The 21,133-nt window shown below is 55.4% G+C and overlaps 1 long non-coding RNA gene across 2 annotated transcripts in view; it reads right to left on the bottom strand.

Annotated features, from left to right (window-relative positions):
* Positions 1 to 21,133, bottom strand: part of LOC309857535 — a 99,124-nt gene that overhangs the window by 13,490 nt on the left and 64,501 nt on the right. Inside the window, exons 5-6 of one of the 2 annotated variants that reach the window (XR_014307760.1) lie at positions 10,202 to 10,782; positions 5,214 to 7,873 (exon numbers count right to left, since the gene is read on the bottom strand). This is a non-coding gene — a long non-coding RNA (uncharacterized lncRNA). Of the gene's footprint in view, positions 1 to 5,213; positions 7,874 to 10,201; positions 10,783 to 21,133 lie in introns of those variants that run through there. The other variant, XR_014307759.1, reaches the window with a different exon arrangement.

The following is a 21,133-nucleotide window of genomic DNA, read 5'->3' as shown; positions in this document are numbered from 1 at the left end:
AGCCAGCCTCCCCTCCACCGGCTGCTCCAGAACTGGAACAGGGGCTCCTAGGTTACGGATGGTCGCCGGGTCCTGAGGCACAGACGGCTGGGCCATCGGCTTGCCTGGGAGTTTGCACGCCAGCTGTCGCAGGTGCCACTGAGCCCACTCCAGCCGCAGAGGCATCCTGCCAACCCAAGAAGCGGCTCAAAGAGAAGGAGCCTGACCTCCTGGACTTCCCTCCCAAGCTGGTGGCAGAGCAGCTCACCTACATGGATGCGGTGAGCAGCTGGGCCCCCAGGGTAGGAGGGCAGGGCCGGCTTTTCTTCTGCTCTCCGCTGCCCTATACCGGCTTTTCCCTGATGTGGACTCCTAGGATATAGGGCCAGATCTCAGCTGCAGCCCTAACCGACCGGGGAAACCCATCAGGGTTTTTAGACCTGAGCTTTCACTGTCCAGCTGCGGACTGTGGAGACAGGCACTGAGAAGGACTGAGGCAGAGGTACCACGCAGATGCAATGACTCAGAAGCGAGAGCCCGTAAATGGGAAGGCTCTGGTCCCCCGCGGGGAGGAGGGCAGCTCCCTGTGTGCAATCCCGTCCATGGGTCGCCCACCCATCTGCCTGGGAGCCTGAGCACCATCAACCTGGCTTAGGCATCTGATGCGTCCTGAAGGACAGGCTAGACACGGAAAGCCATGCTTTCAGCCACCAGGTGACAATGGGCACCTGTAAGGAGACAGGGACCGCAGGGATGAGCATTTGGAGGAGGAGATGCCCCCTTGGGAGCACCACCTGGTGCGGCCCCCTGGACATGGAATGATCAGGGTGCACACGCCTTCCTCCCTTCCCTTGCCTCTCTTGGCTCCTGGGGCATCCCGCACTGGCTTCCCTCGGAGAAGAAGAGGGGCATGAAATGCAGGCTCTCTAAGCAGGCTCCGGCCACATTCGCAGCCTCCTGAGCTCCAGCTCTGACCTGGGACCCCTCCCGAGGACATGAGTCTTGCATGGGTGAACATGTGTGGGGCTCAACACACCTCCCCCTGTCCCCTAGGAGCTGTTCAAGAAGGTGGTGCCCCATCAGTGCCTGGGCTCCGTCTGGTCCCGGAGGAACAGGCCTGGCAACGAGCACCTGGCACCCACAGTCCGGGCCACCATCGCCCACTTCAATGCTGTGGCCAGCTGCATCGTCACCACGTGCCTTGGCGACCCAAGCATGACAGCCCGGGACAGGGCCGTGGTGGTGGGCCACTGGATCCGGGTGGCCAAGGTATGCTGTGGGAGGCCCAGCTCCCTGAGGCTCGCCTGAGCCTCGGGAACTGCTCTTCTGTCTCGCTCCCTTCTCAGGGCTGAAGGCCCTGCTCTAAGGCCTGTGGTCCCTAGGCTCTTCCTCCCGGGGGCATGGCCCAACGTTGGGACGCTCAGTTCCCACGTGACGCCTCCTTTGCAGTGAGGGAAAATCCTCCCTCTCGCCAGCAGTGTTCCTCTTTAGGGCTGACCTGTGCCCTTCTGCAGCTCCCTGGACATCAGCTTCACCCGTGGGGGAGCCCTAAACCGAGGGGGGCACTAAAGCTCTCGAGCATCTGGGGCTCCTGCTCTCCCACTGACAGCTCCTTCTCCTCCCTCCCCCAGGCCTGTCAGATCCTAGGGAACTACTCCTCCCTGCGTGCCATCCTGGCGGCTCTGCAGAGTGCCTCCCTCCACCGCCTGCAGAGGACATGGGACAACGTTTCCAGGTGAGGAGGCTTCTCTGCAGGAGGGGCCAGGATGGAGGCGGGATCTCCCACAGGCCTGTCCTTTGCCCCCCTCAGTCAGCTTGGACCTCCTGGGAGGCAGCAAACCCTGACCAAAGGACCTGGGCCCGGGGCTGCTCCTCTCAGCCTTCCTGGGGAACAGGCCACCAGGCCTCCTGCTTGAGAAATCCAATGTCCTCCATGCCCCACCCTGGCCTCAGCTGAATTCCATATTTCCACGTGGTGACTTGGCAGCCACTGAAGTCTCTGCCCATGGTTCAGCCAGAACCCCACCCAAACCGAGCTGTTCAATTAAGCTGGGAAGGGACGCCCAGGGGGACGCCCAGGAGAACGCCCTCCCATGTCCTACGAAGACCCCAGTGCTCAGAGCAGCCCAGAGCAAACCCTCAGCCAGCCCCGTGGACATGCGGGGCTGCTCCAAGAAAAGGGACTCGCACTCTACCCTGCCACGTTAGGACTCCCCTGAGCCTAACTTCTTTCCCTCTCTTCAGGAAGAGCTTCCGAACATTCCAACAGCTCTGCACAGAAGGCAACCCCCAGGGCAGGGAACTACTCATCAAGGTAGCACGGGAGGTGCAGGGCTCCAAGGACAGGAGAGGGGTGGGAGGAGGCGTGATCCTGTGTGGATGAAGTAGGGAATGGCCTGAAGCATTCCTCGGGGAGCAGAAGCCTTTGGCAGGAATGTGCTGACAGCCTGGGCTGAAGATTCCCCCTGGGGCTGGGACAAGCGGGTGCTGCCCATCCAGACTCCCTAGGCTAGATTTCAGGTCTCTCTGTGTCCATCCATCGAGAAGGTCCACATGGGGGCCCACATGAACGCGGACAGCCCAGAGGACAGGCCCCTGCTCACAGATGGGGTGGGGATGGGTTGTGGGCCACAAAAATGATGATCCTAAGAGGATCCTGAGTGCTCAGGAGACCACAGGAGGTAGGTGGAGTTCCCCCTTCTGCCCATGGGAAAACAGGCTCAGGGAGGCCAGGCTCCAAGCTCCAGGTCCCCCATGGACTGAATGGGGGAGCTGAGATTGTTCTAGAAGGACTCGTGGCATGCTTCAGGGGAATGGAGCGTCAGTATCAGCAGACGTAGGTCGGACGTCTAGGGTCTGCAGTCCAAGACGGTGGGCGCAAGGGGACTGAGGCTATTCTGCTCTCAAGGATCTTGTCCTTGGCCCTCTAGAAGCGGCCCTCGAACAAACTGGCCAGCCTGGTGAGGCAGCTGCAGAGAGCGCGGAAGGGGCTGCCCAAGAAGGTGAGTGTGCCTGAGGGACAGGGCCTCCAAGGCCAGGGGAGAGGGGCTCCTCCCTGAGGGCTAGAAGCGTCCAGATCAGGACAGGTGGGACCTGCCACTCCAGCTCCACCTCCTGCCTGCCGCCACAGTTGCTCAATGTCTTCTTTCCTGGGGACCAGGAGGAAGGAGTCTAGCAGGCTGGGTAGAGAATGGATTTGGGGCTGGGGAGGGGCCCGGGGCTCCATAGCCAGGGGGTTTTTTGAATTTCAAAAAGCAGGCCCTGGAGGGGATTAGGAGGAGTCTGATGTTCTGGGAGGGTGAGGGGAAAGCGAATCCAGGGGAAGCAACTAAGGGTCCTAGGCCCTTTTCCATGTGGGAAAGTGGGGTGGGCCAGGACGCTGAAGTCTTTTCGGGGAGGGCCCCTGTGGGCACCAGACAGCAGGGACTCATCCCAAACCTACCCCTCATGACACAGGGTGTCGTCCCATACCTTGGCACTTTCCTCTCCGACCTGGTGGTGCTTGATACAGCAATGGAGGACTACCTGGAGGTGGGTGAGCCTGAGGATTGTGGAGGAGGGACCAGAGTCCTGAGGACAGGGAGCAGAGAGTCCCCGGACTGAGCCCTGAGCTCTGAGTCCTTCGGAGACCTCCCTTCCCCACAGCCTCACAGCCGCCCCTAAGAACTGGCATCTCTTGCCCATCTCAGTGCTGAGGGAAGGGAGTCTGCGCCCATCTCAGTGCTGAGGGAAGGGAGTCTGCACCCAGACGGGTGGCCCAAGACTGGGGAAGCACCAGCGCATCCTGAAGGTGAAGCTGCATGCGCTCTGTGTGCATGGGCTGCAGCCTCTCCCTCAGACCTTGCCTGTCGGGGACAGTGAAGTCAGGACCCTGCACATCAGCCACACTTCAGGAGCCCAGCAGATCCTGCCTGCCTGAGGCGTCTGCCGCTCCCTTCAGTCACCACAGAGTGTTGTGCTGCAGGGTGCTGACCGGGAGCCCTTTCACCATCCCCCAGTCTTCCTTCCTCTGGACCCCAGGGCTTGCCCTAACCCCAGTCTCATTGTGTGTGTGGCTTGGCGGCCCACTCCGGGGTCCTGGCCTACGCGCAGCCTCAGAACGGGTGGGTGTAAGGTGCTAAGACTGACCGGGGGCCTCTTTCTGAAGGACAATGGTTGTCTACTTTCCAGGGCAATGAGATCAACCACCGCAAAAAGAATAAGGTGAGCATACGTAGCCCTGGCTGTAGGGAAGGGCAGGCAGACCCTATCAGAGACGCCCCTGGGAAGAACATTGCTTGGCTCCATCCACTCCCCTCCATCTCCCATTTCCTGGGACAGGTTGCTAAGAATGAAGTGCAAGACCCATCGAGTCAGTCAGTAGGGATCCACAAGGGCATCAAGGAGAACTTCCCTTGATGGAGGAGGGGCTAATTCTACTAGCCTCTGAGAACAGTTTGGGACCAGACGAAGTTGCATGCAGGAGGGTGGTCATGTGTGCCAAGACCCAGGACCCGACCCCTGTCCCGCTGCTCGGCCCTCACCTGGCCCTGTAGCTTCCCCACCCAGGCTCAGGGTGCATCCTGTGCCTCTGTCCCGGCCCAGGAATACCGAGTCCTCACGGACATCATGCTGCTCCAGGCGGCGGCAGAGAATTACTGCCTAGAGCCCCAGCATCCATTCACGGCCTGGTTCTGGGCTGTGGAGCGGCTCAGCGAGGAGGACAGGTGAGGCCCACTCAGGAGCTGGGTCAGGCGACGTCGGGGTGGACTCTTTCTGCTGGCCCCGCCTGGGATCCTCCTTCTAGGGCTCCCTGGGCAGCCAGACACCAGCTGTGGGAAAACCCTGGGAGGGACTCCTGAATGCCAGCTGCTGCTCAACTCACAGGTGTCCCTCTGTCCTTAGCTACAACCTGTCATGCCAGCTGGAGCCGCGGTCCTAGCTGGCCAGCAGAACACAAGCACCAGGACCACTGGCTACAGCCACCATCAGACCTGAACCCGTGCACACTGGCTGAGCCAAGGATTGCCCCTCGGCCCCTGGGCTACTTGTGGTGCACGAGCCCCATCCGCTGCTCAACACCCCTTCCTCTCCCCTACAGAATTACTTGTTCTGGAAGGGGCAATATTGAATATAATTAAAGGGTTGTTATTTAACCACAACCACCACCACCACAACAACAAAAAGGAATGAGAACCCTTGGGATTAAAGTTTTCTTACCCAAATAATAATAGTAGTAGTAGTAATAATAATAATAATAATAATAAAGGTTTTTATTTTCTCCTCTACCTGCCCACGTGTGCGTTTGGTTCTTTTATTTCCTACGGTAATGTACAACGTGTACAGACTCTCTTCTTCATTCCTGAACCCAGAAATCTTACAGAGTCAGCAGCTATTCAATGGGGCAGAAAGGAGAGGAGCCAGCCCTCCTCACTTCTGGTGGCACTACTCATTACTGGTGGCACCTCCCAATGCCGTTTCCTCAGAGGACAGGTTCATTTCTGTGTCAGGCATCTGGGCAAACAGCAGACACAGCCCTCAGGACCCCTGAGATGGAGACGTTGCAGGTCCTTCCCCAGGAAGGCAACAAACCCTGACCAGGCGAGTCCTGGAGAGTTCCTTCCCCTCCCCAGAACTATGTGCTGCCCAGGAGAGGGGCTGCTACTCTACCCTCTAAAGCAAGGAGGACGATGTCTTGCTTCCTTGGGGATATGCTACGTGTGCGTGTGTTTGTGCGGGTTTGGACCCAGTATTTGGGACTGACGGTTGTCGAGTTCAGTCTCCTGAATTGCATCAGCACGATGTAGGGAAAACACATGCAAAGAGATTCAACCCTGCCTGTGGAAGCTCCAAAATCTGAGGAAGATATTTTGTAAATGGAAGAAGGGCAGGCAGGACGTCCCGTCCTCAGTTTCCCTAGAGGCTCTCCAGGTTCACCCTTTACCAAGACTGGAATCCCCCTGGGATCCTTATCCAGGATCTCTGGATTCCTTTTCCCTGCTTCTTTTGGGTGAGGCTGGAGAAAAACGAAAGAAACTGGGAGGTGTCTCTGGCTCTATTCACGTCTATGCTGACCTAGGAGCTAGGATGTCCAGCCATCCTGCATTTCCTTACGCAGTTCTTGGCAAGGCCGTGGGGCCCTTCAGGCCCCTGACCCTCTTGGTCAGGTCCATGGTAGCCACTGCTCCCTGGCTGGGGCCTGATGGAGCAGAGATTGGTTCTCCCTTGCCAGGATAAAGGTTCAGATCCTTGACCAGAGAAACCCCACACTCTCCTGGCTGGCCAAGGGCACTGTCAGGTCCAGGTGGTTCTGAAGTCCCTGGTCTCCATCATCCACCAGGTGACACACCCATGTTCCACTCACTTGTCTGAAATGGGGAACTCGCCTGACGCGGTAGACCAACACACACATGGAATGTGAGCAGGGGAGAAGCGTCTATCATGCAAATGGATGCGAAACGAAGCAAGGGTAGGAATCCTTCTCTCCAGACACAACAGACTCTGAACCAAAGGGGGGAGGTACGAAGCCACAGAGAAGGACACTACTTCCTCGCAAGGGAGGCCATGTAATAGGAGAGAACATCTCGAAATATGTAGACACGCACCATGGGAGCACCCAAAGGCATCCAACAGTGCATAACAAACATAAAGTCACCTTTGACAGCCGTACCATGCAGTGGGGGACTCTAACACCCCACATCTGCTAATGGACACAGGATCCAAACTGACAATCAACAGGGAATCTATGGCTTTGAGGGATGCACCCGTTTCAACACGTAGATGCAGAACCTTCCACCCTGAAACCGCAGCATCCGCAGTGCTGGATTTCCAGTGCACATGGAACATTCTCCAGAGTAGATCACACGTTAGGGCACAACCCAAGTCTCAACAAACTCCAAAAGATGGATATCATCCCACGCATCTTTTCTCAGCACGATGCTACGGAACGCCAAATGAACCCTAAGAGCAACCCTGGAGAGACCACGAATCCATGGAAGTTCAATTACATGCTACCCAACCAGCACTGGGTCAACCCGGAATCCAAAGAGGATGTCCAAAATTACATGGAAGCAAAAGGACACGCCAAGGGTCCCCAACCTTGCAGATACAGCGCCAGGGAATCTAAGAAGACAGGATCCAGCACCACAAGAAAAATCCCCAATACCATCAGCTGACACATAAGGACCTAGCCAAAGCACAACACAGAGCTCCTGAGCAGTCGCTCAGCCTGGGCGAGTTGGAGCTCCTGCTGTTGGGTGCAGGCTTAGCTTCCATCTCGACTCTAAGTCCCAGCCTGGGGGGTGTTCTTTCCTTTCTCCCAGGACCATCCCCACCAGGGCCACTGGGGAATCAACCCTTCAGGGGGTTCTCGGCAGAGAGAAATGGCCCAAAGGGCCCAGGAAACAACCACCCCTTCCCCACTGGTGGATCAAGGTGGCCCATTAGCGCTCCCTCTGTGGAACATTCCACAGTGCTTTTGGGGGGACGACCCTCTCAGGCTCTGATGCCCAGGGTTTCTCGGCAAAGGGCAGATTCCGACTGAGTACCCCTGGGAGGGACCTGACACTCTGCACTTCCAGCATGCTCGCAGCTAATGCCCCGGCCACCTGTCCCCGGAGCACACGGAGAGACAACTTGCCAGCGGACCAGTGGACAAAACGTCCTCTCTTTCACCACCAGGAAGAGATCGATGCGCAACCGTCTGGCAGCCACAAAGAGGTGTTTGATTGTCAGGAAGATCAACAGCCAGGCAGGGCTTGGTCCACCCCCACAGGCCTCTCCTCCTCTTCTCCTCCAGAGTATAGGGAGGCAGGATGGCAGGAAAGACAGTTTGTTCAGTGGAAGCGAAATCCTGAGCTTGAGTCCCTTTCTCCCTAGTAGCCTGGGCACTCCTACGCTGCTTCCACTGTGGCCTCTGTGCAAGGCCATTCGAAACACCAGTGCTGGCTTGCGAAGTTCCGGGATACTGGGCAGAAAGCGATGGAACACAAGAGAGTCCCAGGGAAGTGACAACGGGTTTGGTCATGAAAGCTTGAAGCTGTCAAAGACCATCTCTTGCCCTATGTTCCCTTGGTCAGAAACCTTTCAGCAACCGCTCAGAGGAGAGACAGGCAGGTACAGAGCAGGGATGGGGAACCCTGGGAGCCACTGTGGACCGAACCGTGGGTGTTTTGTTAACATGGGCTTTGATTCATGTGTGACTTTTCAGAAACAGAAAAGAATAAAGGGAATCAGGAAACAGAGGCAATCAAAAACACCGGCTCAAATATAGGGAACATACTGTTGGGAACCAGGTGGGCGGATGGGTGGAAGAGGGGGTGGGGATTAAGAAGACACTTACTGTGCTGAGCACCGAGTCACATACAGAATTCCTGAATCCCTACTCTTCAACTGAAACGACGAAAATACTGTACGTCCATTAGACTGTATTTTCAAAATTGTCTTTGAAAGGTGGGTATTAGGAGACCAAAATGAGATTACGCTCTGAGAGTTTCCCAATCAGGTCTCCTCAGGCTGTACGTGAATGCACCTTAAAGATCAGTGAAAGAGCCCAAAGACAAAAGTGACATCTGTTGATATGGAAAGGCCAGTGCCCACCTCTGTGATCACAGAAAACACACACCTTCCTAGGATATTGGCTGTCGTAAAAGCATTTCACCGACGTCCCCTTGGAGCTACGCTCCTCTGGTATTTCCATTCTCCTTGGTTGTGTGTCCTCATGGAGTAGTTGAAGGGAATATTGCTACCCCGTGTTTGGTGGACTAAACCAAAGCTGGCTATTTCTAGCCCCTGGAAGACTGAGCTAAAGGGCCTTCTGGAAAACATTGCACAACTGGATCTCTCATCGTCTTCCAGAGAAGGAAAGGGAGGCCCCAAAGGGCACCAGTGGAACAGGAACACAGAGGAGGTTCTCCTGACACCAGCATCAGGATCCCAACTCCCTGAGCAAGAATGAAGAACCCCCGTCCCCCCACACACAATGGACACATATCACTGGAATGGGTCAGTTCCCAGGAAAAGCGAAATGCGGCCAAACATGGAAAGGTACACAATAACCTCACTGAAAGAAAGCCCACTGGGATCCCCTGCCCTGGGTCTTAAGTTCCACCTATGCATGAAGCCATTTGATAATCACAGGGGAAGGGAGGGAAAACTGAATGGGAAGCCACCAGAGAGGGAGAAAAACGATGCGAGGCTCTTCTCTAAGAAACAAGCAGAGGAGCCTAACAAATAGCAGGGAGCACATGGGGAGTTAGAGAGGAGAAGGGAGTTAGGGAAAACTGGAAGGGGAGGTGAACCTTGAGAGACTATAGACTCTGGAAAACAATCTGAGGGTTTTGAAGGGGCGGGGGCGTGGGAGGTCGGGGTACCAGGTGGTGGGTATTATAGAGGGCACGGATTGCACGGAGCACTGGGGGTGGTGCAAAAATAATGAATACTGTTATCCTGAAAATAAAGAAAAATTAAATTAAAAAAAAAAGCAAAGAAACAAGCAGAGGGTTGCTGGAGGGGAGGTGGGTGCGGGTATGGGACAATTCGGGCAGGAGCATAAAGGAGGGCATGCGATGGGATGAGCACTGGGGGTGAAACGCAACTGATGAACAGCTGGGCACTACTACCTCGGAAGCTGATGAGGAACTGTACGGTGGCTTACTGACTTTCCACAACAACAACAAAATACAATCCAAGGTTCTGTGTTTCCTTGATTTTCAAAGTGGAAAATACGGGATGATTTCTTTTCTTCCCTCAAGCAAGGAAATGACATAGCCTATTCACGAAAAGGCAATGCTCAGGACATTCTACCCCTTTCAGCCCTAAAGAAGTTTTTCAAACAGGCTTTCACCAGTTGCAGTCCTCATGCCCTTCTAGTCATTTCGGAGCACTCTTGACAGGGGGCAAACCCTTTTTTTCTTCAAGGTGACTCACCCCAAGCAGGTAATATCCCTATGTGCCACAGGAGTGACTACAGGTGTGCCCCCCCCCCAACCTTTCCAAGGGCCTCACTACAAGTTTTCCAGAAAGGTGGCATGAATAGTACTGGCTGGAAGGTGGATGCTGCATGACATCCATCCCTTTGTTCACTTGAGGGATGACTAGGGGCAAAGTCTCCATCTCAGTCGTGGACGTGCCAGAGCTCTCCAGCTCCCCTTCAGACACGGCCCTGCCCTCTCTCCCATAGAAGAACCTGCAGAACTACGTGACCATGAACTGGGAACACACAACAAGGGTACAAAGGTCTTACCTGAATTCAGCTCAGCATGGCAATGACAGACTGGTCCCTCTTGGAGGTTGTTCCCAGTGTCCTTGAGGCATTCGAACCCCTTCTTGGCGGCTGACTCCAGACAGTGGCTCACCTGTCACAGTGGCTCATGATAGAGGGATGAGAAGTTCCTCGGAGACAGGTGTCACCACACCACTATCATCACCCTTTGTCGTGGAATAAATCTATGTCCCTCGTCGGATTAAGAAACCCTTCAAACAGGACTGGAGCAGGTGGCAATAAAAGGCTCCCTTTGAAGAAGGGCTGAGCTTGGGGACATGTCCAGTCCTATGTCTCACTGCTGCCATCACCACACACAGTGGTGCCCCAAATGGGCAGGGTACCATTTCCAGTACACGGCTCCTGCTCGCCCAAGGTACCTATTCCTATCATCGCGCCATCGCATCTGGTCAGGACCCCAGCATTAGGCCTGTGCGTCTCCAGTTCCTGCTGCTGCCTGCCTCCACCAGCGATCCTGTTTCCTCTCTGAATTCCGAGCGCCGCAGCATCCATCTTCCTCACCTTCACAAAACAGGATTGTGCAATGATTTCATGGATACGACCTGCAAGGCACAGGATGGAAAAGAAAAGGAAACTCACACCCTGGACATTCAGGATACTTAAAATCTTTGTGACTTGAATGACGTTATCAACCAAGGGAAAGCACAGTCCAGAAGTCGGGAAAGCATGTTTGCAAACCATGGATCTGGCAGGTTCTCAATATCCACAATATCTAGAGATCCCAGGAACTCAACAACATCAACAACAAGAGAAAAACAAGTCAAATGTGATGTGTGAATGTACACATGGGCAAGAGACATAACCTCAAAGCTATACGCAAGGAAGGAAATTGCAAGCAATGAGATACCTTTATGAATCCATGAGGTTGGCTCCCCATGGAAAAAGAAAAACAAAACAAAACACAACAAAGCAAAACAAAACAAAACAAAACACTCGGGAGAAAGGAAAAGACCAAGCCATGGCAAAGATAAAGAGAATTAGGAACCTTGCTGATTGGGTGTGGTAGGAATGTTTAAGGGCATGCTTGTGAAATCAGTATGACAGCTCTTCACAAAAATCAACTTGAGTGGGACACCTGGGTGGCTCAGTCTGTTGAGGTCTCAGGATCCTGGGATGGAGTCCCACATCGGGCTTCTTGCTCAGCCGGGAGCCTGCTTCTCCCCTGCCTGCTCTGCCTGCCACTTCTCCTGCTTCTGCATGCCTCTTTCTCACGCTGACAAATGAATAAATAAACCGTTTTTAAAAAATCAACTTTCGCACTACCATGTGTTTTAGTACTTGCCCTTCTGTGCTAGGTACCCACATTCATGAACAGGATAGTATGGTCCTGGAGACTTATCTGAGCACACCTTCTCATGGCAGCATGGTTCCTAAAAGCTAACCCATGAACGCAATCCAAGTATCTGTCCAGGGAGGAACAGATGTTGTATATACAGACGTTGGGATAGTATTCATTCGCTAAAGAGGACAAAAACATTGACATGCGCCACCCCGTGGGCGAACGTTGAGGAGGGTGTGCTAAGTGAGAGGAGTATGCATGAAGATAACCAACTTGGACTCCACTCTTAGGACCTACCTAGAGTGGACTCCGAAGGACAGAAAGTAGAATGGTGTTTGCCAAGGGCTGGAAGGAGGCGCTCGCGGGAAGAGTCTGACGCATGCTAAAGAGCTTTAGATGGACAAGATGCCAAGGAGATGGGAAGGTGGGTTCCAGGGAGCCTGGGACAAAGACATTAATGCTTTTTAAGACATTTAGAATGTACTCCGTGAACTTCATGGACTTCACGACCTAAAAATAAATTGCACTGAAAAGCTGCAAAGATGGAGAAATGAACACAGGACCATTTCATCTGGCCCTTTATACCCTTTCCAGGTAGGTCCTCTCTCAGCCATTCGACTTCTGCCATTTTCCTTGAGACAACATGGAGCCAACAAAATGTCCTTCTGTGCCTACTTCGAGGTTGAAAGACAGAATTGCCCCACCCGGGACAACTTTATGTGAGAAGGTATTTTTCAGAGTTAATTTCTTGAGACCTGTTATTCCTTGATCATGTTTTCAAACAGAACCCAAACTGAACATTCTCCTTCGTCTGCTTGATTTTTCCTTCCCTGATTTTTTCCCCCCACTCAGAACCCATTGTTGATGCAAGGGCTTGGGTGTTCCTATGCCTGTCGTCATCTACTGACTTTAGCTTCTGCTGTTTCCAGTTTTGCTTACGTGTCATTCCTTTACCAAGTCAACTTTCCCGAGGCTCATTATGAATAGTAAAATATTTTCGGCCCCAGTTGGATTGAAAGAACTGACATCGAGCACTGTGCACGTCTCAGCTACACAACACAATGACTTCATGTTCCTAGGCCCTAAAAGGATGACCAGAATAAGCGGTGTTCACAAGGATTCCTGACCATGGGGGTGGGCGCAGGGAGTTCTTGGCCATATTCCTTGGCTGTCTAGGAGTATGTTCCCAGGCGTGGAACTCTGGGATCCTACGGTAGATTGTTGGTTGGGAGCATAGGAGCTAACAAATGCCGGTGAGGACAGGGAGAACAGGGAACCCTTGGACACCATCCGTGGGAATGCACACTGGCACAAGTCACTGTGCAACACAGTATGGAGGGTCCCACAGTCTAGAGATGGACCAACGCACCAAACAGTGCCATGCGAAAGAAAAGAGCAAGCGTTCCGTGAGACAAACGAAGAATACTCTGAAAGAAGGCTGCAGAGTCATTGGAGAGAAAGGCCCGAAAGGCCTCACTGAGGGGGACAGCGCTGAGGACAGAATAAAAACAAGGGAGCTAGTCCCACACAAGTCTGGCTGCCCTGTGTCATGAAGAGGGAAGGCACCTCTGCCTTAGAGCCTCACTACCAGAAGCTGGGTTGGCCAGAGGACATGAAAGAGGCATCCAGTGTGGCTGGAGAGCAACTGGGAGCAGAGCAGAGGGTGGTGAGGAAGGCAGGGACAGGGCCTCAGGCCTGGGAGACAGGTAGCGATCTCTTGTCCCTCTGCAACGGCATTGCCCCAATACCCTGCATCTTCAAATGCATGGACTGAATGCCCCACAGTTGTTGCAGAAGAGGAATGGAGGCACAATTCCGCATGCTTCCTCCACATCACCATACTTGTGAGCCCGTGGTTGTAACTGAGGCTGGACTAGCAGAGGATTTTCCCCAACTTAGCACCCATCATTCGGGGAGCCATTCAACTCAGAATCTGAGTTTCTGGGCGCATGTTGGCCTTGCCACTGCCTCCGATCCTGGCACTGTGAGCCTCGATAGATGGCAGCGCCAACCATCTGGGCATGTTTTTCGCTTCAGATTCCGAGAAGAAAAGGGGAACAAGGGAGAAGTGGACCATGAGCAAAGAAACTAGGAAGTGCGAAACTCCTTGCCTGACATCTAGAGAAACACGAGGCATGCTATTTCATCACGTTGAGTAAGTACATCGCGTGGCTCAGAAGCCACTCGCTAACCACCCAGAGCTTGCAGAGTGATGCCTCCACCACAGGTCAGGATCCCTGGGAGCCACTGTGAAGGCTGCTCCCCTCATATACCAGAACGAGGGAAAGAGGTCTCCTTCTAAAGCTATGTGGGAAACAACTGAACCGTTTCACTACCGAGGATGACAAAGTCTGCATCTTCGTGCATTTCCACCCCATCATGGTGCCCCATTATAATGACGCCAAGAGGGAAAGGGACGGTTCCAAAACGACACAAAACCGGGACCCAGGCCTCCTCGCAGCGTTCCTCCAGGCCACGTCCCACCCCTTCCTGCAATTCATCTGGCCTTCTATGTGTGCCTCTGATTTCCCGTGACACCGTCGCACACATACCACAAATACGGTCTACATACACCCTAAGATGTCCCAAGGAACTAGATTCTCCCTGGTCCCCACTATGCAGGTTGGGAATGTGGGCACTAGGGGAGACACACAATGACTGAGGACACAGGAGTGGGAAAGGACAGAGAACAAACGTCTGACTTCAGCTCTGTCTCCTGAAAGGGAGGACCTGAGTGCCAATTCCAGAGCATGGTGCCTCTGGCACTTTTGGCTCATTGTGTACAGTCCCGGGGAAGAGAGGTCAAGAGCCAAGTGAAGGGGCTGCAGAGAGGGGGTGACTTTAGGAAGGGCCCCAGGTATTAGAATCCTGAAAGCGTGACCTCATATTCTTCATGATAGGCCCCAACTGAACTTAGAACTCTGGCAACCAGGCACCCACTTTCAAAGGGCAACCTGCTCTCCAGCACACTTGAGTGGAGACCTTCGACAGAACACCATGTTCAGTTGTTGTCTTCCTACTTCCAGGGGTGCTGGGCCCACAGGAGCCCAGAGCCAGAGACATGACTGCAGTTGCAGACAGTGCTTCAGCCCTCTTTTCCGAAGCTTCTGGTCATGGGGCCGGAGACACCAACAGGTAACACAAGGCAGCTCGGGGCAGCCCACTGGAGAGTGGGCAACAACTGTGGTCCCACCTCAGCGGGCACACACCACTGTCCCTTACTGTGTGGGAGCGCATCTCTCTCTCTCTCTCTCTCTCTCTCTCTCTCTCTCTCTCTCTCTCCCTGTTTGTGTGTGTGTGTGTGTGTGTGTGTGTGTGTGTGTGTGTGTGTTTGTAGAAGTGGGGACAGGGGATGAGGGATATGCCCTTCCTGGGCAGAAGCAAGCTGCCTGGTGTTGGAGGCTGGACCCATCTGTCATGTTCATACCCCAGGTCATAGCAGGCTGGATGAAAAGGGGAGGGTGACACAATGATAAGGCTCATGGTAGTCATGAGCCTTAGAGTGTCCTCTGGCTACGTCCTTGCTCAATGTCTTTTCAGCCATCCCTCTTAGCCTGAACTGGAGAACACGATGTCTAGTGGGGGTGTCCCCTGGTGGCAATGTTCCGGGAGGCTGCTAATGGCTCTTGGCCCTGTGTCTATGGGGCACTGCCTTTTCAGAGCTGCACCCCAGAGACTGTGAATGAGCTGGCTGGGGACTTCAATGACTCCAACTCGCTGGACAAGGGTCAGGTGTCCCAGGCCACCCAGGATCAGTGCTGCTCTGAGGTGAGAATAGGAAGAAGCTCCTCCACACCCAGGGCCCCCATGCAACGATGGGGACAAACCTGGGGCCTTCCCAGAGTGTTTCCACTTGACTATTCCACCGGCCCCACCCCAGAGTAACCCACACCTCCGCACATATGCCACACCTATGGGTAAGTAAGGGAGGAAGACACTCTTCACCTACGTGGGACTGGTAGAGAATAGAGTGAATGCTTTCCGTGGCATGGGGGGAAGTTGTTTTGATTTCTTTCCTCTGGCCTTGTGTTGTTTTTCACAAAGCCATGAGTATCTTGGCCTTTTCCCACGGGTTTTACGATTTTCCCTACTCATGCCAGCTAACAAGTGGAGAACCCAGCTGGGTTCTGGAGAACTGGCCCACGCCCTTCTAAATCCTCATACCAGATAGGGTGATTGAACCTACAAAAGGGCCGGTGGGATCAAGCCATTCTACAGGTCTTTCTGGAATGTATCAACTCTCAGAACACATCGAATCCTAGGAGGTCCACCAGCTCACAGGCTCTTTCCCTCTAGGTCCTCACAGTCCCCCTTTCTAAAGGACGTGGTCTGCTACAGTGACTCGGTCTAGCATTGCTGCTGGAACTTGACGTGACTCAAACTGCTTGCCATTCCAGCAATGCTGCAAGGAAAGGGCACCTCAAGGGTCCTCACAGATGATTTGGGTCACTCCATCTGCCAGACCGTAGACCCAAAGATTGGGTGGAAGGCCTCCGATGCCTCCTGGCCCAGGTAGCTGGCTCTGGCATGAGCTGCTGCAAGGCTTCAGCTACTCCATCTCCCTTGACAAGCAGCAGGGACCTCAGGCCACCAACAACATCCAGTCCTGGTCTGGGGTGAGAACGGGCCCAGGTTCATGGCCAGTCTCAGGACCCAGAGATGACCGGGGCCAGCCCACAGCCCAGACTAGACACAACTGGCTGCCCTGGGGCCTGCCAAGGAAGGTGGTTTCCCCCTGAACCTTTCTGCCCCTGACAGCAACAGGCCAAACCGCATCAGCATAGGCGAAATGCCATGTAGCCCATGCTTTGGACAGATCTCAGACCCAACGCGGATGACCTTGAGCAGGCTTGGAGATTCTCAACCTCTCTTTTCTCCTCTCAACAGTAGGGCTCCTTCCTCATGACTCCATGGCATACACATACAGATCTTCATACGGGCTAGGAAGAGACAGACAGGCTATTGCTGTCCAGCGAACCACACATGTTGAAGTCACCAGTACATTTAAGCCTAGATGGGTCCTTTGGAGGTTGGTTTTAGGTTTTCAGCCAAGAACCTTTTTTCTGGGTGGGCACACAAGTCCCTCGTCGTCTTGCCCAAGTTCCCAAAGGGATGGGAGGATGCAGTCTGAGCTCCAGACCCTGCTCTTCCTGGGGCTTCACGGCGTTGAAGCTGACTATGTTGCTCCCCACCCCGCCCCCTTGTCTGCCTGCTGGAAAAGGCATCATCCCTGTCCCCGGACGAGGCCTGCACGATGCTGGAGCTCAAACAAGGCACAGTGCAGAGATGGAGACATTCCCTGCTGCTATCCTTCCCGGATAGAAGCCTCTCAATCGTCACCACCATGTTCTCCATCTATCAGATGTTCCCGTCAGCCCGGCAGGTCCGGGATCACCAGTTCCCTCGGTGAGTGCCCACCTCATAGCCAGCACAAGGGGGAGCCTTCCGTCTACTAGTTGTAGGACTTGGGAATGTATCTGCACCTCTCTGACTTTCCCTCTCCTGTCCGGAAAAGTGGAGGTGCTAAGAGGATGAACCTCGTAGGGCGACTGCAGGGAGTCATGGGAGGAAACATGGCACGCGCCTCTCTGGGGCCCGGCTCTGCAGAAAGGGCTGCTGGACATGCTGGGCGTCTTCGCGCTGAACATTTCCCTCTCCAGGGAAGACGCGTTCAGGCTCAACCCTCACAGGCCTGTGGTCCTTCTGGGTCTAGAGAAAGGAAACGGAAAGCTGGCAGCTTTCCTATTGGCAAAGGACCTCTGAGATGCCATCTAGCTGGTCCTGACTGTGGTCCTTGATGTGCCCAGGTCGAGGGGACACTGGGAGCAGGCAGAGCAGCCCAAGGGCCACTCAGGATTTGCAAAGTCCTGTTTGGGATGATTTCATTCAATCATGGCTCTTAAGCACCTAGGAATGCAGGCTCTCTCTAGTCACCAAGAGCAGTGAATGGGTAACGTAGAGACAATGTCTGGGTCTCCATTCTCGTCCCAGGGTCACATAGGCACTCTCCACATCCTAAGCACGCATGTCTAGCGTTCATCAGATGGGGCATCTCTGTGACCTACTCTAGGGATGAATGGATCCACCTCTCTTGGGACCACGAGGATGCACTCTACGATCAAGGAAGAACAGGATAGGTCTTTGGGTGCCAGAGGAGGTCCTGCTGCCTCCACAGAGCAGGGTGGGAGGCGACAGGGGATGTTGCTGGCGAGGGATGTTCAGAACCATGGATCTCCCAGGACTCTCGATTTCCATGGGAGAGCTTAGTGGGGCAGCTTCCTCTGAAGAGGCCAAAGAGTCCGAGAGAGGTGTGGACGGGATGCCAAGCACTCTGGGAAGCAGAGCCCATTGTGGGCTGAGTTGGTGCCTACAACAGCCATCCCTTGGATGGTCCATTCTTGCTCCGCCTGCCCCTATCCATATCCACCTCCGCTGACCACCACAAGTGGGGCCAAGGACAGAAAGGGTGGGGACCGGACCACTCACCCGTCGGCCTCCAACCAAAGCCCAGACACTGGTCTGCAGGGAGGATGCATGACTGAGGGGCCAAAGGACAGACCTATGGGAGGTCCCTCCCTCATCCCACGTGGTCAGCAGTCAGCAAGGACAGCTCCAGAGGGGTTGCAAGTGGGCTGGCGCCATTCTGTGGGGCCCACACCGAAAGGATGGTGCTGTGGGAGTAGCGTGGAAAAGGAAGGGAAGGCCAGGTCTCTGACTCTGCCCCACATTTGACTTTCCCCAGCACTCTGTGTCCCATCTTGGGAACCTGGCCTGAGCAGACACGGCAGGATATCGGGCAGTCCCTGCACACTGCCCATGTGGAGGTCAAGGGGGCCTATGTGCACGTCACGTGGCATGACCGGGACCTAAACACCCATGCCCCCGTTCCGCTGAGGCAGCGGGAACTTCTGCAGCTCACAGAGGCTGAGGCGGAGGGTAAGGGGCATTGCAAGCTGGGAAGGCCATCTGGGATGGGGCTCATGGGCTGGGTATTCCTTGAAAGGCCATGGGATCCGTCCTGTTCAGGGAAAGGCACATGGAGTGTCAGTGATGTGGCTGAATCGTTCCCCTTACTCCCACCCCCGTGTCCGCTATGCGACGCGTTCCAGCAGCTGAGCCGGCCAAAGAGCCTCCCATGGAGCGAGAGGCAACCCTGGCTCTGCATCAGCCATCACCTTCAGGGTCCGAGCCAGCCTCCCCTCCACCGGCTGCTCCAGAACTGGAACAGGGGCTCCTAGGTTACGGATGGTCGCCGGGTCCTGAGGCACAGACGGCTGGGCCATCGGCTTGCCTGGGAGTTTGCACGCCAGCTGTCGCAGGTGCCACTGAGCCCACTCCAGCCGCAGAGGCATCCTGCCAACCCAAGAAGCGGCTCAAAGAGAAGGAGCCTGACCTCCTGGACTTCCCTCCCAAGCTGGTGGCAGAGCAGCTCACCTACATGGATGCGGTGAGCAGCTGGGCCCCCAGGGTAGGAGGGCAGGGCCGGCTTTTCTTCTGCTCTCCGCTGCCCTATACCGGCTTTTCCCTGATGTGGACTCCTAGGATATAGGGCCAGATCTCAGCTGCAGCCCTAACCGACCGGGGAAACCCATCAGGGTTTTTAGACCTGAGCTTTCACTGTCCAGCTGCGGACTGTGGAGACAGGCACTGAGAAGGACTGAGGCAGAGGTACCACGCAGATGCAATGACTCAGAAGCGAGAGCCCGTAAATGGGAAGGCTCTGGTCCCCCGCGGGGAGGAGGGCAGCTCCCTGTGTGCAATCCCGTCCATGGGTCGCCCACCCATCTGCCTGGGAGCCTGAGCACCATCAACCTGGCTTAGGCATCTGATGCGTCCTGAAGGACAGGCTAGACACGGAAAGCCATGCTTTCAGCCACCAGGTGACAATGGGCACCTGTAAGGAGACAGGGACCGCAGGGATGAGCATTTGGAGGAGGAGATGCCCCCTTGGGAGCACCACCTGGTGCGGCCCCCTGGACATGGAATGATCAGGGTGCACACGCCTTCCTTCCTCCCTTCCCTTGCCTCTCTTGGCTCCTGGGGCATCCCGCACTGGCTTCCCTCGGAGAAGAAGAGGGGCATGAAATGCAGGCTCTCTAAGCAGGCTCCGGCCACATTCGCAGCCTCCTGAGCTCCAGCTCTGACCTGGGACCCCTCCCGAGGACATGAGTCTTGCATGGGCGAACATGTGTGGGGCTCAACACACCTCCCCCTGTCCCCTAGGAGCTGTTCAAGAAGGTGGTGCCCCATCAGTGCCTGGGCTCCGTCTGGTCCCGGAGGAACAGGCCTGGCAACGAGCACCTGGCACCCACAGTCCGGGCCACCATCGCCCACTTCAATGCTGTGGCCAGCTGCATCGTCACCACGTGCCTTGGCGACCCAAGCATGACAGCCCGGGACAGGGCCGTGGTGGTGGGCCACTGGATCCGGGTGGCCAAGGTATGCTGTGGGAGGCCCAGCTCCCTGAGGCTCGCCTGAGCCTCGGGAACTGCTCTTCTGTCTCGCTCCCTTCTCAGGGCTGAAGGCCCTGCTCTAAGGCCTGTGGTCCCTAGGCTCTTCCTCCCGGGGGCATGGCCCAACGTTGGGACGCTCAGTTCCCACGTGACGCCTCCTTTGCAGTGAGGGAAAATCCTCCCTCTCGCCAGCAGTGTTCCTCTTTAGGGCTGACCTGTGCCCTTCTGCAGCTCCCTGGACATCAGCTTCACCCGTGGGGGAGCCCTAAACCGAGGGGGGCACTAAAGCTCTCGAGCATCTGGGGCTCCTGCTCTCCCACTGACAGCTCCTTCTCCTCCCTCCCCCAGGCCTGTCAGATCCTAGGGAACTACTCCTCCCTGCGTGCCATCCTGGCGGCTCTGCAGAGTGCCTCCATCCACCGCCTGCAGAGGACATGGGACAACGTTTCCAGGTGAGGAGGCTTCTCTGCAGGAGGGGCCAGGATGGAGGCGGGATCTCCCACAGGCCTGTCCTTTGCCCCCCTCAGTCAGCTTGGACCTCCTGGGAGGCAGCAAACCCTGACCAAAGGACCTGGGCCCGGGGCTGCTCCTCTCAGCCTTCCTGGGGAACAGGCCACCAGGCCTCCTGCTTGAGAAATCCAATGTCCTCCATGCCCCACCCTGGCCTCAGCTGAATTCCATATTTCCACGTGGTGACTTGGCAGCCACTGAAGTCTCTGCCCATGGTTCAGCCAGAACCCCACCCAAACCGAGCTGTTCAATTAAGCTGGGAAGGGACGCCCAGGGGGACGCCCAGGAGAACGCCCTCCCATGTCCTACGAAGACCCCAGTGCTCAGAGCAGCCCAGAGCAAACCCTCAGCCAGCCCCGTGGACATGCGGGGCTGCTCCAAGAAAAGGGACTCGCACTCTACCCTGCCACGTTAGGACTCCCCTGAGCCTAACTTCTTTCCCTCTCTTCAGGAAGAGCTTCCGAACATTCCAACAGCTCTGCACAGAAGGCAACCCCCAGGGCAGGGAACTACTCATCAAGGTAGCACGGGAGGTGCAGGGCTCCAAGGACAGGAGAGGGGTGGGAGGAGGCGTGATCCTGTGTGGATGAAGTAGGGAATGGCCTGAAGCATTCCTCGGGGAGCAGAAGCCTTTGGCAGGAATGTGCTGAC

This window comes from Mustela nivalis (assembly GCF_964662115.1).
Source record: "Mustela nivalis genome assembly, contig: HAP1_SCAFFOLD_854, whole genome shotgun sequence".
NCBI lineage: Eukaryota > Metazoa > Chordata > Mammalia > Carnivora > Mustelidae > Mustela > Mustela nivalis.
The sequence above is the reverse complement of the archived record's forward strand: the minus strand, read 5'-3'. Positions and strand labels throughout refer to the sequence as shown.